Genomic DNA, 21,373 nt, shown 5'->3' with positions numbered 1-21,373 from the left:
AGTTCTACATCAAATTTCTCTATTCCAGGACTGTGACTCGGCTCCAATCTAAAGTCCATTTGAGAAAAGAAAATATCTAAAGGAAAGAGTGTCATTCTTTCTTCTGAATCATCTGTTAACATTTTCCTTTCCTCACACATAGCTAACACAATGATCATCTCATTGCACTGTGGTGATTCTCTGCCAAGGTGTGGATGGGAAAGGCAGGAGGGCACGTCCCTTTCTGCTCCACCCAGAGAAGCCTATGAAAATAGGGGGTAGGTTGAGTGACAAACATTATAAAGCTCCCTACATGTTTTATATATCTTCTTGGCTGGATAGCTTCTATGTGCAATAAATTACGCCCTGTGAGTCAATGAAAGGAATATAAACACATGTCCTTGTGTCAGGGGAAAGGAATGCAATGATCACGCTTAAGAAAGAAAAATGGAAGATTACATTTTGGTAGTTATAAGATTGCAAGTATTCAGAGAAGCAATAAACAAGAGTGCTCCATGAAGGCCTTCCTGTAATGGAAGTATAAATTAAGTATCATTTGATGTTTACTTCCCTTTTTAAAAGCTTTTTTAAATATAAAGTTTAAAGATAGAAACAGTTTAAAGAATAATAATAAAAATGAACATTCACATAACCCCAAACCCAGCTTAAGAAATGGAACATTTCTAATACGTTGGAAGCCTTGTGCATGACTCTCTTTAATACCATACTTACATTCCAAGGGTTACCAGGATCTGCATTTTGTAACAATTATCTGCTGTTCTTAACAGTTTAATCACATATTAAATAGTTTTGTTATTTATTTTTAGGGGGAGGGGTAATTAGGCTTATTTATTTATTTATTTTTAGAGGTGGTACTAGAGATTGAACCCAGGACCCTGTGCATGCTGAGCATGTGCTCTACCACTTGAGCTGTACTCTCCCCTCCTCTCACAGTTTTGCTATTTAAAATTTTGTCTCTGGTATTTTTTCAGCTTAATTTCCATGCTTATGGGATGCATCACTATTGTTATGTGTCACTATCGTTTCTTTGTTTCCATTGCTAGCTAATATTCCAGTGTATAAATAAAACATATATCTGATTCTTTTTCTTCAAGTGTGTAGTGCCTATTTTTGGACAATTTGCTTTCCTACATCAAACTTAGAATCAAATTGTCAAGTTCCTTTTGGGGAAAAAAAAAAGCCTACTGGGATTTGGATTAAGTGGCATTGAAAATATAGATCAATACTGTGTGAATTGATATCTTTACACTATAAAGCACCTTTCTTTATCTATGAACATAGCATATCTTTCCCTTTATTTAGGTCTTCTTTAAATATTTCAGAAAAGTTTTATGACTTGGCAGATGAAGACTTATATGTACTTCCTACCTTTTATTTGTTATTGCTATGTTAAACGCCTTTTCATGCTGTATTTTCTAACTGTTGCTGGAGATAATAATAATTCTATTAATAATGATAATGATAATAATAACTAACATGTATTGCATGTTCACTAAGTGCCAGACAGGTACATGTACTACACTTAGACTCCATGCTCTGTGACCCTGAGATGATAAACAACATGCCCAACATCATATAGCTAGTAACTGGTGAAGTCAGGCTTGGAGAAAGGAAGTCCAGCTCCAGAGCATATGTGCTTAACCATGATGCTTTCGTTTTTGTGTGTATTCTTGTGTTAGTTTCCTGAGCCTGCTATAACAAATTACCACAAATGTGGTGACCTTATAGCAAAATGAATTTATTCTCTCATCTTTTTGGAGGCTAGAAATACAAAATCTGGTGGGGCCATACTCCTCCCCTCGAGGAATCTAAGGAAGAATTCTTCTTTGCCTCTTCCAGCTTCTGGTGGCTGCCCCAGCATCACTTGGCTTGTTGCTGCATCTCTCCAGTCTCTGCCTCCACCTTCACATCATCTTCCCCTCTATCTGTCTACTCTCCCTCTTCTTCCCTCTTGTCATTAAATTTAAGGCTGACCTGGATAACCCAAGATAAAACTTCTCCACTCAAAATTCTTAACTTAATCACGTCTTTTACCAAATGAGGTAATACTTTTTTACTGTATAAGGTAATATTTACAGGTTTGGGGGATTAGGATGTGGACACATCTTTTGGGAACCACCATTCAGCCCACTACAACTCTATATAAAATCAACTGACTCATACATAAATCCAGCAACCTGGCTGTATTTTCTGATCAATGCCAATAAATGTCTGTCAGCTCTCTTGAGCTTTCTTTGTAGACAATCACATCATCTGTGAATTATCCAAATCTGCTTTTTTCAAGATTCCATACTGCATAGTGCATGTACCCTGTTATCATGATTACCATCACAAACAACAACAAATGTTTACTGAGTTTTTACTAAGTAAAAGACATGGAACTGGGTGACATGGGGATCAAAGGGATGAATAAGACAGAGCCTCTGCCCTCTCAAAAGCATAATTGGGACATGGTTTGTCTATGTGAAAAAAAAATCCATTAAACAAAATGGAACAAGGTTATAACTACCTTTGCAGACTCAAATTTCATTTAAAAAAAAAACTGCCTTTCTCTCACCTCTGATAGATGAGCTGTTTGCTCACAATTCCCACTCACCTCTTTCTTTTTTCCCTTGTTTTGAACAAATGTCCAATGTCTGGTCTATAGTCTGAATCATGAGCATAATGATATTAGAAGTAAATGGAAAGGGAAAAGCAAAGCAGGGGCAGCTTGCAGCAGAACAGCTACCACTCACTCTGCTATTCTCTCCACCTGATAGGGCTTCCTGGCTCCCCTATAAAGCAGAGATTACTGTGGCCCCAAAAGATTCTGAAAGCTTTCCCAGAAACCAACAACCAGACTGGGAATTCTGAAGGAACATAACGCCAATGAATAACACATTATTTTCTTCTCTATGAAAAGACCAAAAGTTTATAAAAAGTAATAAAAGAAAAAACAATCATGAAATCTGGATTAAGAAGACAGTTTTAGCCTGACTTTCAATTGATTATAGACAATTTTGAAGTAACTTAAATTTAGATAACCTGTAGCATGGATTACTATTAAAATTTTTAAGTGGTTTACAAAATAGGATATATAACAAAATCTATTTTTGTAAAAAAAAGAAAGAAAGAAAGGTATATTTATGAATAGAAAAGACTGTCAACTCATTATTCCTAAGTATTGTAATTTTAGCTCATTCTGTTTTCATCTTGGGTATAGAAACAGGGGGTGGGGAAGGAAGAAAACAGACTATTCTGATACTAAAGCCCAAAGAATAATTAACTTCTTAAAATATGCACACTTACTTCTTTGTCCAAAATGAAAATTATATTTAATATTTTCAATTAAAAAATTTAATATAGCCTTAGAAACAAAAAAGTGCTGGTATCCAGTAAGCAGCCAGTAAATGATTGCTAATGTTATATAGTGAGAACAGTCTTCAGAAGGGAAATCTGGATTATATTGCTTCCGAAGCTTTTGTGAAATTAAGCCTTCACCTAATCAAGTTGTTGACAAAAGGATGATATCAGCATGGCATCTACAAAAGCAGAGCTCACAGAGCAGGAGATGGGTGGCCAGTATTAAAACAATACTGCGTTGAGGCCAGAGATCCTGCAGAGAGAGAGACTGGGATGCTACTTGCTAGCAATTTGTGTCCTTTGAGAAGCAAAGAAAATTCATTGAGCATCACTGGGGCCACCTCCCTACCCTTTGATTCCTTGATTCTCTGCTCACCATACAACAGTCTGATGAATCATTTGTCCTCCTGACAACTGGTGTGGTGATGGAAGGTTTATTTCTTTTATTATGAGCTAACTGGTTTGCACAGTAGCCTTGGATGAGTGTTTGTTGTCCCCTTGAGTTGATAAGCAAAGTGTGTAGTGAAGGAAGTGAGGCTGGGACTGAAGGCCCCAAGAATGTACTGTCCGCTGTGAGGCTCCATCTGAGCAGCCAGGCAGCCTCTCTGTAGTTCATGGCTTTCGTATCTATAATGCTAACTACAATATTCCCATCTGAAAATCAAGTGTGCATATCACCCAAAATATTTACCCTGGACCACAGCCAAACCTTTACTTATGTTGATTAATACACACACTGTTTATGGTCTTTGCTGGCCTTACTTATGCTCTCCACCTTCTCTGGGAACTTACTGTACTCCCAAATCAGAGGTGGGCATGTGAGCTGTGCTGGTTAAAACACAGAGTACTCCACCCCTGTATGGTCAGTGACCATGCCAGGGATGGGAACATGACATCAGATTCCTGTCCCAAGATTGTTTCCAGCTGGACTCCATTTGCAAAACAAAATGTAAGACAGCCATTCATTCAAGCAGCCAGAGACTGTTCATAGCATTGGCCCAAGAAAAAACAGCTGACTGACGTTGGGCAAGTCACTCAAACTCTGCTGGAACAAAATTCCTTCTCTGAAATGGGATCAAGACCATCTGGAAGGTTCTGACATTTGGAATTGAGACCTCTCCTTTTCCTGTTAGACAATGAACCAAGACACCATATCAAACTAGACTAGGGTCTTCTGCCATGGATTTAGCCTGATGATTCCTTTTCCATCCAACAACCGGGTTTTCCAGGAACCCAGATAGTTGCAACTGGAGTCTCAACACAAAATAAAGCACATTTGCTGAGCAGTTTCTTAGTTTCTTGAAATTGAGTGAGATGTGTATATCACTGTATTCTCAAAATTCTGGTTGCAAACTAAAGTCATTGAACTGGCAAGCTCTTATCCTAAGGCAATCTCCACTCAATGCTTGGTCTCCAGTCTCAGTTAGTAAGGTTTTGTCAAAAACTGGAATCACATAATACCATGGAATACTACTCAGCAATAAAGTGGAACTATTGGTACATGCAACGGCTAGGACAAATCTCCAGGGAATTACACTTAGCAAAAAAAGTAAATCCCAAAGTGTTATATACTATATGATTCTATTTGTGTAACATTTGAAGTAACAAGATTTTAGAAATGGAGGACAGATAAGTAACTGGTTGACAGGAAGGGAGGAAGAGGAAGGTAGGTGTGGTTTTAAAAGGGCAGCATGAGTCATCCTTGGAACTGTTCTATATCTTGACTGTGATGGTGGATATGCAAACCTATGCACGTGATAAAATTGCATAAAACCAAATACACACACACAAGTGAGTACAAGTAAAACTGGGAAAATGTAACAAGACTGGTGGACTGGTGGGTTAATGTCAACATGCTGGTTGTGACATTATACAATAGTTTTACAAAATATTACCATTGGGGAAACTGTACAAAGTCACAGGATCACTCTGTATTATTTCTTACAACTGCATATGAATATACATGATCTCAATAAAAATTACAATTAAAAAAATGATTTGATAGGGTTAGGCCATTAAGAGGTACAAACTACTATGTATAAAATAAATGAGTTACAAGGATATATCATACAGCAGAGGGAATATAGCCAATATTTTATAATAAGTTTAAATGGTATATAATCTATTAAAATATTGAATCACTATGTTGTACATCTAAAACTAACATAATACTGTAAATCAACTATACTTCAATAAAAAATTTTTTTAAAGGTTTGTTTTTACACCACTAGAACAAGGCAGGTGAAGCCTTTTCCTGAATCTAAAGTGGGAATTTTTAACATGAGGCCTCACTTATCAGATCAGCTTTGTTCCCCAATTGTGTCAACCTTGAAATCACAAAGAGGCAAGCAAACTAGTTGCCACAACTCCTATCTTACATGGTTTAATACTGGTCAGGAATATTTACACCTCATTTTTATAAATATTAAAAATTATTGACAAATTTTAAAAGCAACATTTTCTGAGACACCACATGTTATTTTTCTAAATTAAGATGGGGAATGGTGTATAGCAAGATTTTTAAACAACCCTACAAGAAATCCCACTCATAAAGGATCCACCAATAAAGTCCTTCAGCAAGACATACTGGCAACATTTAAGTTAGATTCATCCTGAATACACAAGGTTAGGAAGACAATAAGGAAAAAAAGGCACAGGCACAAAGGAAATTAAAAATATTTGTGGATACTTCATTTAACATTATTATATATAAAACCTAAAGGCAAATAAGAATTTTCTAGGAATATATGAGTTAATACATTTTATTCCAGTGAATAATCATGGAATGGAGAACCTTGATAAAGCACTTTAAAAAGCTCCAGATGATTTCACGTGTAAATTCCTTGAAATCATCAAAAGATAATTCCTATCTGTGCTACTTAAACCGTTCCAGAGCATAGTGAAAGAATGAAAGTTCTCCAAATATTTTTGACAGCCAGCGTAATACTGAAAACAAAGATAGGAGGAAAATCACAAAACAATCTCAAAAACACCTTAAGTATAAATATTGATGCAAACATCTTATGTATGATATTACCAAGTAGACTGCAGCATTAGATTAATGGAAAAGTATACCAGACCAACTAGTGTTTATTTTAAAAAATGTAAAGATGGTTCAACATAAGAATTGTACTAATAAAATTCATCATCATATTTTTAAAGGTGAAAAATTACATCATCTCAAGAGATTCCAAAAAGGCATTAAAAAAATTCCACATCAATTGCCAATTTAAAAACAAAGTTTATAAAATAGTGATACAAGGATGTTTTAAAAATGGCAAATCATATATTTAAAATAGTGTGACACTTAATAATAAAATATAAGAATCATTTCCATGAAGATAATGAAAAAAGACATGGTGGTCTATTATTTAATCTGGTAGAAGCCAAAACAATCAGAAATGGGAAAAAAGAGGTGTAAAATGTTGGAAACAAAGAGACAAAATTATCATTTTCTGAAAATGTTGCTATAGATCTGAAAGATATGACAGGTTGAAATGCAAAGATATTATAACCATTAGAAAGTTCTACTGGGTGGTCAGATTAACATAAAAACACAAAGCTTTCTCGATTATACCTCAGTAAAGCTGAAATTTTCTTAATCACTAAACTTCCTTATATGTTGATAATACCAGTTTTTTTAACGACAAAAAGATGCTATTCACAACGGAAACAAAATGCATAAAACACTTAGAAATAAGCAAAATAAGTAATGTGCAAATTAAATGAGAAACCTATAAAGCACTGAGGAACATTGAAGAAGATACAAATGAAGAGAAACGCCTTGCTCATACTGGTGTACTGCACATCTATTTTTGTCATCCTTGTTGTCACTGTTACTGCCTTTGTCCCCTCAACATCTAGCCCTCGGTTTCTGGAACAGCTACTGCTTCCCTGTCTCTGGGCTTCCTGCCCCACTGTGTGCAGGCCTGTCACCCAAAAGTCCTGCCCTTCTCCAGCCAAGGGATAAACAAGTTACCCCCATGAGGATCATTGAATTCTGTGCCAAAATCTGCAATTTAAGCAAAATGCCTCAAAGATGGAAAGCTGGCAGAGCTGAGGAATGTGAATGGAGCTGCAGAGCCCAGTAACTGCCCTGGTTCTTTTCATTCCCAAACCTAGTTCTTCAGTTCTCCTTCACATCTGGGAGCTACTCTAAATCCTTTCAGAAATTCCTTTATTTTACCTTTTTCTTTAAGTCAGCCAAAATCTGTTTCTGATTTTTTTTTCCAACCAAAGAACTGTCACTGAATCAAACAGAAAAACATACCATTATAAAGATGTCAATTATCTCTAAATTAATCTATAATTCAGTACAATACAGACCAAAACCATAACAGAAAATGAAACAAACTCATCTTAAATTTCATCTTGTAAAGTGGTACTCAGCTTTGGCTCCACATTAGAATCATCGGGAGAGCCTTTACAATTCTCTGTTCCCAGACTTTACCCCAGAGCAATTAAAACAGGATCACTGGGAGTGGAACAAAGTGTTTATTAGAACTCCTTGAGTGATTATGATGTGCTCCCAAGGTTGAGAATTACTTCTCTAGAAGAATAAACATGTAAGACTAGTGAGAAATTTCTGGGGGAAAAAAAGAGAAAAACAAGCAGGCATGTACAATCAGCAATTGAAATATATTATAAAGCTATACTAATTAAAACATTGCAGTACTAGCACAAGAACTGGCATACAAATGAATAGGACAAAATACATACTCCAAAAGAGTCAAGTCTGTAGAATTTAAAATTTAAAAAGATGGCATTTGAAATCAGTGGGGAAAAGAGGAACTACTCTGTAAATAATGTTGGGACAACTAGCTAACCACTTGAAAAAAATAAAGCTGTAAAAATTAATTCTATATGAAAATGAATACATGTATGTACATGCATGACTGGGACATTGCGCTATGCACAAGAAATTGATACACTGAAATTGACTGTACTTCAATTAAAGAAAGGGAAAAAAATTCTAGATGAATCAAATGTTAAACTGTGAAAATTAAAACTATAAAACTATGTTGTTGTTGCCAATGTAACATATATTCATCCTTATTTTGGTAACAGAACACCAGTTTTCCTTGGGAAACAACTTACCAGTAATTTTCAATCCATTTCATTGAAGGCTGAAGTAAAAAGATGAAAAGATATTAACTCTCACTAGAAACTGAAGAATATAATAGAAGCAATGAGATGTCACTTATTGACCATCATATTGGCAAAGTCAAAAAAAATTTCTAGTAATATCTGGTCTTGTTTAGTGTGTGGGGATTAGAAACTCTCAGAGTATAAATGGCAGCAAACACTGTAAATGTATACACCTTTAATCCAGTACTTCAACTTTTGGTAATATAATACCAGCTGACAGTCAACCACAATCACAAAGATGTACACACAAAGATTTTATTGGTCATAGCTTTGTTTCCACAGGGGAAAAACTAAATGTCTTTCAAGAGGATAATTTATCTATACATGTGTTGCCATTAAATATTTCCATGACTCTTCACACTCATTAGACTCACCATTATTAAAACACAAAGACACACACAGAGAAAATAGGTATTGGCAAGGATGTGGAGAAATTAGAACCTTTGTGTACTGTTGTTAGGAATATAAAGTGATGCAGTAACTATGGAAAACAGTATGGAGATTCCTCAAAAAATTAAACATAGAAATACCATACAAACCAGCATATGCAATTCCGCTTTGGGTACATACACAAAAGATCTGCAAGCAGGAACTCCAACAGGTATTTGTACCCCATGTTCACAGCAGCATTATTTACAATGGTCAAAAGATAGAAGTAACTCACATGTCCATTGATAGATAAGCAAATGTGGTCTCTACATACAGTGGAATACCATTCATTAAAAGGAAGGATATTCTGAAACTACAACATGGATGAATTTTGAGGACATTATGCTAAATGAAATAAGCCAGTCAACAAAGGCAAATATTGTATGATTCTACTTATATGAAGCACCTAGAGTAGTCAAATTCATAGAGACAGAAAGTAGAATGGTGATTGCCAGGGGCTGGAGATGTGAGGAGTGAGGAGTTACTGTTTAATCAATAGAGTTTCAGTTTTGCAAGATGAAAAAGTTCTGGAGATGGATGATGGTGAGAGCTGCAAAACAATGTAGAATGTACTTAATACCACAGAACTGTGTACTTAAAAATGCTTACGATGGAAAATTTTATGTTATGCACATTTCACAATGAAAATTTTTCCTGTGAAAAAAGAGAAGTTTTTGTTTATTTATTTTGATTTCCTCAAGATCGGTCTTTATCATTATTGTTGAGGAAATTTGCTTTTATGAGTCATTCCCAAATGACTCAGACACAAATTTTGAGAATATGCAGCAAAGTTTCCTAGATGTCATTCTTCATGGTTGCTTTTATAGTTTATGATCATCAATCATTTTTATTTGTAATCATTGTTTATAAAGTAGGAAGCGCTGTTCTTTTTAAAAAAAAAAAAAAAAGAGAGAGGGGGCAGTGTATAGCTTAGTGTTAGAGCACATGTGCAACGTCCTGGGTTCAATCCCCAGTAACTCCACTAAAAAAATAAATTAATAAAAAATAAAAATAAATTTTAAAATGAGAGGGAGAGAGCAGAACCCTTAAAAACATAGAAGAGGATCCTTATATAGGGTCAATCACAAATGCAATTATGGTAAATCGGGTGGTGACATCATATCTTAAGCTACAAGTCACTTCTTTGTGGGGTAATTTTCCATATTGGAATTTTGTTTCACATTTTCTCAGCAGCTCTATTTCACTCCCAGAAGCTAGCTGCTCATAAAGATTCTAGTGGCCCACTCATGCATGCCAGGGACCCAAACTCTGAGAGGATTCACTTGGCTAGCCAAGAGCCCTTAACTAGAGGTGACCTGGTTTCTTCCTCAGGGCTGGGACAAAACCGTGAAAATATTTCCACTCAAAATAGAAACTGCAATCTAAAAGAAATTTTGTTCCTTTTCTTTTAAAATAAGGACACAAGCAGAAATAAGGCGTGGGACTTTGGTTTACCTTAAGCTGTGGTTCAAGAAAGGAATTGTAACATATATAAAACAAAATCTTAACTGGCACTAGACTGTGTGACAAAGACTTCATTTTAAAATTGTATCTTGTGCAGCTGCTTAGTACAGAACATGATCAGAATAGAAGAGAAATAATGCCAACTTGTCTGAAAATTAAAACACTAAGCCATCTGAAGGCAGATAAATACCATTCTTTAATGTCCATTTAAATATGTACTGAGGTTTATAGACAAAACTACCATTGGGAACACAGGATAGGACCTTATATAATCTGATCGTAGGAACTAACTTTGATGAAGGTCCCCATTCGCAAGCAAACTCAGCAAAGTTATTCAAAAGGAACCAAAAAAAAACAGGAAAAGTCTTGGTAGCCAAACAAGTTATGACTATCTGCTTCCATTCCAATATAAAGTCACTCGTGTTTGAGAATTCACACCATCTGTTTCTGAGGTTTATTTAGACTAGTTTTAGTGATTTTATGCCAAAGGTACATAAAAGTGTTGTTGTTTAATTCTGTTAGTTAGTGGAAATTTCTTGAATAAGTGAAAAGGGCATGACACTTTCATATTTCTGAGATTTTAAAATTATTTTCAAACACAACATGGAAGTACTATATCACAAAAATGCTATTAAAATCTGCCTACTCTGATTCTTGGAGGTGTTTATAAATTATTCATTCTAGTCATCCCACTGTCCATGAGCATGCATTTAGAATTGAAGTGGCACACTGACTCTCTAATAAATGCCATTCCTTGCTAAGAAACCTCAGAGACCCATCCAACAGTAGTCTGGGGGCTCAGTGAAGGCAATGCCAATAAATCAATTGACTAAAATAATCAGTTCTTGCTCTCTAGTTTGGCTGAAAATGAGAAGCCCCCCACCATGATCCAGCAACACCATAACTCAGTAAAAACCCTGAAAAATACACATACAATGAGACATGTAACAGAATGTTCATGTAACACCATCTGTAGTACCGTAATTGGGAAAACTCTAAAAGTTCATCAGCAGGAAATCAGATGCATAAATTGTGATACAACTGTGTAACAGCATAGTCATAGAAATTAAAACAAGTAATTACTATATATACTTAACTCTTGAAAACATCATTTTTTTCTTCTTTTTGTCTTTCTGGGGGGTTTTGCTTGATTTTTTTTTTTTTTTTTTTTTTTTGCTTTGCTTTGCTTTTTTTGGTTTTTTTGTTTGTTTGTTTTCAAGGGGGATTAGGTTTTTGTTTTGTTTTGTTTTCAGTGGAGGTACTGTGGATTGAACCCAGGACCCCATGCATACTAAGCACACATTCTACCACTGAGCTATGCCCCCAAACCCTGAAGACATCATTTTAGTAGATAAAAGCAATACTGAATATTTCATTCAGTATAATACCATTTATGTAAATTTTAACGACAGACAAAACAGTGAAAATTTAGAAATGACCTTAGTGTCCATAAAGAGGGGATTGGGTAAATCAAGACAATATATTTATACAATGAAAGGTATCATTATTTTTTTTAATGATGGTGTAAATCATTGATCGACACTGAAAAAAGGCAATGATATTTTGCTAAATGAAGAAGCAGTATGTATACTATGATCTGATTTCTATTTTTTTAAATATGTGCATGCATAAAAAAATGTCAACTCTGGCTTGTTTCTGAATGATAATTAGTAGACTTATTTTCTTCTTTATACTTTTCTGCATTTTTCTGAATATTTTTGCTATTATTGGTATTACTTTTACAATCAGAAAAAAATTTTACTACAAAAAAAGAAAAACAGAAATACAATGTAGCAAATTTTATTTCCAAAGATGGCTGCACCAAAGATATCTCATCCCATATGCTTTTATTACAGTGCAACTTTGACACCACTCCACAGAGACACAGAAGTCTCTGTTCCTACCCCATGAATATGGGTCAGCCTTTGTGACTTGTTTCTAATGAATAGGATGCAGTCAAAGTAACTGCATTACTTCCAAGAGTAGGCCTTAAAAGATTATACAGTTTCTGCCTGGTTCATTCTCTCTCCTCAGTCTCTCTCCCTCTCTGCTTACCCTTGGAACCCAGCCACCATGTCATGATTTAGCCCAGGCGACAAGAAGAGGTTTCAAGATGTTCTGGCCAACATCCCAGCTAGGGAGTCAGCTAAGAGCCAGCATCAACCACCAGACATGTGAGTGAACTAGCCTTTGAATGATTCCACTCCAAGCCTTTGAGCCTTCCAGCTGAGGCCCCAGACACCTCTATGCCTTGCCCAGAATCTGTGCACATAATAAATAGATGTTTTGTGTCACTGTATTTTGGCGTTATTTGCTACACAGTCCTAGAAATTGGAACACAATAAGCAATATTACATATTGTTTAAGGCTACATATGTGGTAAGAGTAAATCAATTGACTCACATAAGAAGCTCCTGCTATCTAGCATAGCTGAAAATGAGCATATCCTGTGACCCAGCAACTCCACGTCTAAACCCTGAAAAATAAATGCACAATGAAACATGGACTAGGATGTTCATTCAAACATTGCTTCTAGTAGGATAATCAGAAAAAAGCTAAAATCCTGTCAGCGGGAAATTAGATATATACATTGTGGTGCAATTATATAATAGAATACTCATAGACATTAAAATAAATAAATTACTGTACGGACTAATTTAGCATGGATTAAGTAGATACCAAATTCTTTATAATACTTTCTTCTAGGAGCATGGGAGGAAAATGGGACAGAAGAGAGGACACCATGGGACTTTTATAGGTATTTTTAAAGGTCAAAGGGTAAAAAGAAAAATAATAACAAAATTTTTAAATTTTTAAACATTGATCTGAAGCAAATATGACAAAATGCTATTCTGATTATGGAAACTCAGGGGATTATAACTGCCCATTTACCTTCCTGTATTCACTTTCTTCCCACCACACCAAAAATAAATCCAGTACCTAAATTTTAGGGTTTTTAAAATTATTGTTTCCCCTTATTAAAAATACTTTCACACAGGGAGAAGGGCCAAGATGGCGGAGTAGAAGGATGCTCGTAGCTCACCCTTTCCCACCAATAAACCAGGAGTGACAGCCACGGACCCACCCATCCACTCAGAACACCTGCTGAACTCTGACAGAACATCACCCTCTTCAAAAGACAAAATCTGCCACAAATCTGGTAGGAGAAAAATAAAAAAGAAGAAAAAGGAAAATAGTGCAGGGCTGGTCCCACAGGGAGGGAGCGGCAAAGGAGGAATAGTGCTCATAGGCTGGGTCTTCCCCTCTCCAAGGAGAGGTCAGCAGGACGAGCGGGAACCTCCGAGGCTCAGATCTGTAAGGAATAGCCCTTGACCGACAGAACTAAGTTAAAGGGGCACAAAGGGTCCGTGCAACCCCCAGTCCTAGACGTGAACTGGCAGGGGTGGGACAGGACAGGCTGCCTGAGCTGGGCAGAGGACTCGGGCCAGCTGTACAGAGGAAACCTCAGGGGACAGATCAGAACAGCCTTGGCCTCCATAAAATACAAAAAAAAAAAAAAAAAAAAAGCAAAGCAACACTGCTAGAGTGCCCTGGGGGGAAGGGTGCCATAGCCTTTGTCTCAGCAGACCCGCCCCACCTTTACTGGTGGTGTTCTTGGGAGAAGAGAGGCAGGGCTCAGCCACAGCCACCATATTCTCAGGTGTCCTGCTCCCAGGCGAAGGCGGGTGGAAACCTAGGGGCTCTGCAACCCCATAAGCAGGACTGAGATTCTTTTACGGCCCCAGGCAGAGGGGAACCTTCTGCACCGGTGCCTCTGTGAACTCCCCTCTAAGACAAACGAACTGAGAGCGGAGTTCTGGCACAGAGCAGGGGTGAGGGCTGGTGCGGCCATTTTCTCTGAGAGGGCCTACCGAGTGCAGACCCTGCACCACCGGGGGAGCAGCACTGAACGGGGGAGCAAACCGCTTACCTACCATGCATGAGCTTGGTACCCAGACACAGCGTTGTTAGAGGGCGCAACCCGCCCGTCTTCTGTGCATGAGCTTGGCTCAGGAACGCTACGTTCTTGGAGGGTTCTACCCGCCTGCCTACCTTGCAGGAGCAGGGCACCAGGAAGTGGTGTTGTTTGGGGGCGTGACCTGCCCGTTTACCTTGCACATGCGCAGGTCCCGCCTTGGGAGGAGCGGCAACCGGCTGCCTACCGGCCCTGGGAGCAGCACAGATGAGGGCAAGTCGGGAGGGCCTCTGGAACCAGCTATCGGAATTTGCACAGCAGAGCAAGAACAGAACAAAAAGGAGGCCCCGCTCAAAAGCCAGGGCAGGCCTCTGGCCACCAGAACACAGGCCACACCCCCAACCAAAGGGATAACCGACAAAAGGCCTGGAAGGAAGACTTGGTAACCACCCATACTTAAGAAGGATATCTACAAAATTATTAAGAGTACAATCTCCATGGGAACACAACCACCTTTTTTTTCTTTTCTTTTTTCTTGTCCTTTATTAATTTTTATTTTTTAATCTTTTGGTTTTTTATTTTTTAATCCCTTTTAAAATTTTCTTTAAAATTTTTAAAATTTGTCTCAAATTGATTTTTATTTCTCTTTGTTTTGTTCTGTTAATTATACTCTATTTTCAAATCTTTTTTCTTCTTTTAAATTTTAAAAAATTTGTCTCAATTTGATTTTTACTTCTTTGCTTTGTTCTTCTGTTAATGATTACACTGTTTTCAAATCTTTTTTTTATTTTTTAAAAATTTGTCTCAACTTGATTTTTATTTCTCTTCATTTTGTTCTTCTGTTATTGGTTGTACTCTGTTTCCAATTTTTTTTTTCTTTAAAACTTTTTTTTAGTTTTATTTCCACACCCACTTTGGATAGATAGATAAATAAATAAATAAATAAACACACAAACAAACCCCTTCAGGACCACAGTAGATATCTTATACTCCATAATCCATAGTGCCAGAGAGATATAAGTAAAATGAAGAAGCAGAGGAACCACTCCCAATTAAAAGGACTAGAGAAATTCCCTGAAAGAATGATCAATGAAACAGAACTCGAAAGTCTACTAGACCCTACTTCAGGATGACACCTGCACCCCAATGTTCATAGCAGCACTATTTACAATAGCCAAGACATGGAAACAGCCTAAATGTCCATCAACAGATGACTGGTTAAAGAAGATGTGGTATATTTATACAATGGAATACTGCTCAGCCATAAAAACCGATAACATAACGCCATTTGAAGCAACATGGGTGCTCCTGGAGAATGTCATTCTAAGTAAGCCAAAAAGAGAAAGAAAAATACCATATGAGATAGCTCATAGGTGGAATCTAAAAAACAAAAACAAACAAACAAACAAACAAGCATAAATACAAAGCAGAAATAGACTCATAGACATAGAATACAAACTTGTGGTTGCTAAGGGGGCAGAGGGTGGGAAGGGATAGACGGGATTTCAAAATTGTAGAATAGATAAACAAGATTATACTGTATAGCACAGGGAAATATACACAAGATCTTATGGTAGCTCACAGAAGAAAAAATGTGACAATGAATAAATATATGGTCATGTATAACTAAAAATTGTGCTCTACACTGGAATTTGACACAACATTGTAAAATGATTATAAATCAATAAAAATGTTAAAAAAAAAAAAAAGAAAGTCTACTATATCACAATTTCAAAAAGTAGTGATCAAAGTACTGAAGGAACTAAAAGAAATTGTGAATAGAGACAGAGAATATGTCAAAAAGGAAACAAAGTACAAAGAGGAGCCAATTAAAATTGGAAAACTCATTTGCTGAGATAAGAGCTGAGCTAAAGGCTGTAAAAAGTAGGCTAGATAATCTAGAGGAATGAATAAATGACTTAGAAGACAAGAAAACAGAAGTCACCCAATCAGAACAGCTGAGAGAAAAACCAATGAAAACAACATAAGGGGCCTATGGGATAATATAAAGCATGCCAACCTATGCATAATAGGGGGCCCAGAAGGAGAAGAAAGAACAAAGGGGATTGAAAGGTATTTGGAGAAATCATGACTGAAAACTTTCCAAACCTAAAGAAGGAATCAGATATCCAAGTACAGGAAGCACATAGGATCTCAAAAAGGCTCACACTGAGACATATTATAATCAGGATGGCCAGGATTAAGGATAAAGAAATGATTCTAAAGGCAGAAAGAGAAAAACAAAGAATTAGTTACAAGGGAACCCCCATAAGGCTTTCACTTGATTTCTTTACACAAACACTGCAGGCCAGAAGGGAGTAGCAAGATATATTCAAAGTCCTAAATGAGAAAAGTATGCAACCTAGGATACTTTATCCAGCAAGGCTATCCTTTAGAATAGAAGGAGAGATAAAGAACTTCACAAATAAGCAAATCTAAAAGAAATTTAGCAACACTAAACCCATGCTAAAAGAAATATTGAAAAGTCTGCTCTAAATAGAAAAGAAGCAGGATGGTACAGAAAGGAGAAAATCATAATTGGAAAAGTGATAACTACCATGAATTACAAAAGAATAAACATGAAATTGTAAAAGAAGACATCTAAATCATTAAGGGTGGGTGAGGGGAACAAGAAAATATAGTGTTTTTCTTTCTTTTCTTTTTTCTTTTGTTTGTTTGTTTGTTTTGTTTTGTTTTTGTTCTTGGTAGGATGGGTTTGAGCTTATATTTCTATCAGTTTAAAACAAACAGATATAGTAATGGGTTAACATACGTACAAAACAAGGTAACCACAAGCCAAAAGCTTACAACAGAGTCACAAAAACTAAAAAGAAACCAAGATAATACGAAGGAAAATTATCAAACCACAAAAAGAAAAAGAAAGGAACAAAGAGGAAACACCAACTCAACTGCAAAACTAACTTCAAAATAGCAATAAACACACATCTATCAATAATTACCATAAATGTCAATGGACTAAATGCTCCAATCAAAAGACACAGAGTGGCAGATTGGATAATAAAACAATAACCTACAATATGCTGTGTACAAGAGACCCACTTTAGGGAGAAGGACACACATAGATTGAGAGTGAGAGGATGGAAAAAGGTATGCCATGCAAATGGAAATGACAAGAAAGCAGGAGTAGCAATACTGATGTCAGACAAAATAGACTTTAAAACAAAGGCCATAGAGAAAGATAAAGAAGGACATTATATAATGATTAAAGGAGCACTACAAGATAAGGAGGTTACATTCGTTAATATATATGCACCCAATATAGGAACACCTAAATACATAAAGCAAATACTAACATATATAAGGGAGAGACTGATGGGAACACAATCATAGTAGGAGACTTTAACACCCCATTAACATCACTGGACAGATCTTTCAGACAGAAAATAAGGCAAAAGAGAAACTAAATGATACAATAGAACAATTAGACTTTGGTTGATATTTTCAGAACATTATATCCCCCCAAAATAGAATATATATTCTTTTCAAGTGCGCTTGGAACATTTTCTAGGATAGATCATGTACTCAGGCACAAAAGAAGCCTCAAGAAATTTAAGAAGATAGAAATTATTTCAAGCATCTTTTGTGACCACAATGTCATGAAATTAGAAATCAACTACAGACAAACAAAGGAGGAAAAAAATCACAGCATGGAGATTAAACAACATGCTACTAAAAAAAAAAAAAAAAACAAACAAAAAAAACAAAACAATGGGTCAATGATTAAATCAAAGAAGAAATTAAAAAAGTACGTTGAGACAAATGACAATAAAGACATAACCACACAAAAATCTATGAGATGCAGCAAAAACAGTCCTATAAAGGAAGTTCATAGCGATACAGGCCTTCCTCAAAAAAGAACAATCTCAAATAATCTAACCTACCAGCTAAAAGGACTAGAAAAAGAAGAGCAAACAAAACCAAAAGTCAGCAGAAGGAAGGAAATAATAAAGATCAGGGAGGAAATAAATGAAATAGGTTAAAAAAACAATAGAAAAAATCAATCAAACCAAGAGCTGGTTTTTTGAAAGAGTAAACAAAATTGACAAACCTCTGGCCAAGCTCACCAAGAAGAGAAAAGAGCACAAATAAACAAAATAAGAAAGAAAAATGGAGAAATTGCAACCAATTCCACAGAAATACAAAATATCATATGAGACTACTATGAACAACTATATGGAAACGAAACAGATAACCTAGAAGAAATGGACAAGTTTCTGAAAACATACAGTCCACCAAGACTGAATCAAGAAGAAACTGACCACTTGAACAAACCAATCACTAGAAATGAAATAGAATTAGCAATAGAAAACCTCCCTACAAATAAAAGTCCAGGACAGGATGGCTTCACTGGGGAATTCTACCAAACATACAAAGAAGAACTCATATTGGTCCTTCTCAAACTCTTCCAGAAGACTGAAAAGAAGGGAGTACTCCCAAACTCATTCTGTGAAGCCACTATCACCCTGACGCCAAAACCAATCTCTTCAGCAAATGGTGTTGGGAAAACTGGACAGCTGTTTGTAAATCAATGAAGTTAGAACACTCCCTCACACCACACACAAAAATAAACTCAAAATGGCTTAAAGACTTAAACATAAGACAAGACACAATAAATCTCCTAGAAGAAAACATAGGCAAAACATTATCTCACAAACATATCAGCAATGTTCTTCTAGAGCAGTCTACCCAAGCAATAGAAATAAAAGCAAAAATAAACCTAATTTTAACTTATAAGCTTTTGCACAGCAAAGAAAACCATCAGCAAAACAAAATGACAACCTATGGAATGGGAGAAAATATTTGCAAAAGATGAGACTGACAAGGGCTTGATTTCCAGAATATATAAACAGCTCATATGACTTAATAAGAAAAAAAAAACAAACAACCCAATCCAAAAATGGGCAGAAGACCTACACAAGCAATTCTCCAATGAAGACATACAAATGACCAATAGGCACATGAAAAAAATGCTAAATATCACTTACTTATCAGAGAAATGCAAATCAAAACTACAAGATATCACCTCACACCAGTCAGAATGGCCATTATTCAAAAGTCCACAAATGACAAATGCTGGAGAGGGTGTGGAGAAAGGGAACCCTCCAACACTGTTGGTAGGAATGCAGTTTGTTGCAGCCATTGTGGAAAACAGTATGGAGATTCCTCAAAGATTAAAAATAGACTTACCATATGACCCAGCAGTCCTACTCCTGGGCATATATCCAGAGGGAACCTTAATTCAAAAAGACACCTGCACCCCAATGTTCACAGCCGCACTGTTTACAATAGCCAAGACATGGAAACAACCTAAATGTCCATCGACAGATGACTGGGTAAAGAAGTTGTGGCATATTTACACAATGGAATACTACTCAGCCATAAAAAATGATTTAAAAAAAAGCCATTTGCAGCAATATGGATGGCCCTGGTGAATGTCATTCTAGGTGAAGTAAGCCAGAAAGAGAAAGAAAAATACCATATGATATCACTCATATGTGGAATCTATAAAAAAGAGACAAATGAACTTATATATAAAACAGAGACAGACTCACAGACATAGAATACAGACTTGTGGTTGCCAGGGGGAGGAGGGTGGGAAAGGATAAACTGGGAGTTCGAGATTTGCAGATACAGACTGGTATATATAAAATAGATTAAAAAAAAGTTTATACTGTATAGCACAGGGAAATATATTCAATATCTTGTAGTAGCTTACAGTGAAAAAGAATATGAAAATGAATATATGTATGTTCATGTATGACTGAAGCATTGTGCTGTACACCAGAAATAGACATAATATTGTAAACTGACTATACCTCAATTAAAAAAAAAACTTTCACACAAAAGTAATCACTTAAGAATCCAACTTAAAATCCTTGACAATTTCTCTTAATAATTTGAAAAGGATTTTTTTTTGAAAGTTACTTTAAGAGGTCAAGGTATAAATTGATGCTAATTATTTGTGAAAACCTTTCTGAATAATAATAAATCAGATTACCTTAAAAGCAATTAAGCTTTTAAGCTCATTAAGTTAAAACTCCTCCATGATAAGTGGAAAGCCTGCTTCTCAGGTCCACATTCTATACGAGGAGCCAAGGAGTTTTAGATCAGGCTGTTCCACTGTTGACCGTGGTTTTGTGTATACCATACTGGGGAGAAATCTGCCAGGAGTTCCCTGAGGTACTTGGTCACACTCCTAGTCTAACTCTGGGCAGGAACCAGCCATCTAAGTCACATTGGCTCAGTACAGGATACGAGGCTCAATGCAAGCCTGTCCCTAAACATTGCCTCCACTCAGGATCATTGGAGACATCCTACAGATCACAAGAGGGACCAGATATGGTATTGTGAGAGGGTAAACCAGGATATCCCAGAGGGCACCCTAACTTTTATCTTTAAACTTTGATCTTCAGGATGAGCCAAATGCACATTCCCTGTAACAGGCAGGCCCCTGAAAACAGATGGCACACCAAAAGGGTTTAACTGAAGCAAACTGAATGAAGGAGTTACTTGCATAATGTTGGCAGGGTTATGGAAACCACAATGGAAAGTGAAGCACACAGTCCAGCAACAATCAGGAGCCCTGACCTCCCTTAGGCTCCACGGCCTTACTGGAGTAGGAGAGAAGCGCACGGTGGCAGTGAGGTCCACCCGCCTGGACTGTGCATACCGAGAGAGGTGGCCGCCAACCAGACTGAAGCCCAGTGGCTGAGGAAGTAAACACATCAATTCTCTCCTCCCACTCTCCCATCTCCCGCCAGTGCCTCTTGTTAAGTGACCCAACCAGTGGCCAGTGGTCAAGGTCATCGGAGGATACAGTCCCTACAGGTAGCATGGCAGGACACAGAGCAGGGCAGAAAAGCAGAGACTGAATCTTATGGCCAAACAGAAAATTAACCATCACATTTTTCTCTCAGAGACAACAGAAAGATAAGGTTAACTTACATGCTAATGGCTTAGTTTGATTGGCAGAAAGTACAAGTGGCAGAGAATATGGGTGAAGATCAAACATTCTAAAACCCAAAACTCCGTATTTTGTAGATGTTAATAGAC

General features: G+C 36.7%; 1 long non-coding RNA gene across 1 annotated transcript in view; it reads right to left on the bottom strand.

Annotated features, from left to right (window-relative positions):
- Positions 1–12,858, bottom strand: part of LOC123619790 (uncharacterized) — a 58,862-nt gene extending 46,004 nt beyond the window's left edge. Inside the window, exon 1 of the long non-coding RNA XR_006728472.2 lies at positions 12,787–12,858. This is a non-coding gene — a long non-coding RNA (uncharacterized LOC123619790). The remainder of the gene's footprint in view (positions 1–12,786) is intronic.
- Positions 12,859–21,373: the final 8,515 nt, after the last annotated feature.

This window comes from Camelus bactrianus, chromosome 8, assembly GCF_048773025.1.
Source record: "Camelus bactrianus isolate YW-2024 breed Bactrian camel chromosome 8, ASM4877302v1, whole genome shotgun sequence".
Classification (NCBI taxonomy): Eukaryota; Metazoa; Chordata; class Mammalia; order Artiodactyla; family Camelidae; genus Camelus; species Camelus bactrianus.
This window is presented reverse-complemented; position numbering and strand designations above follow the sequence as displayed.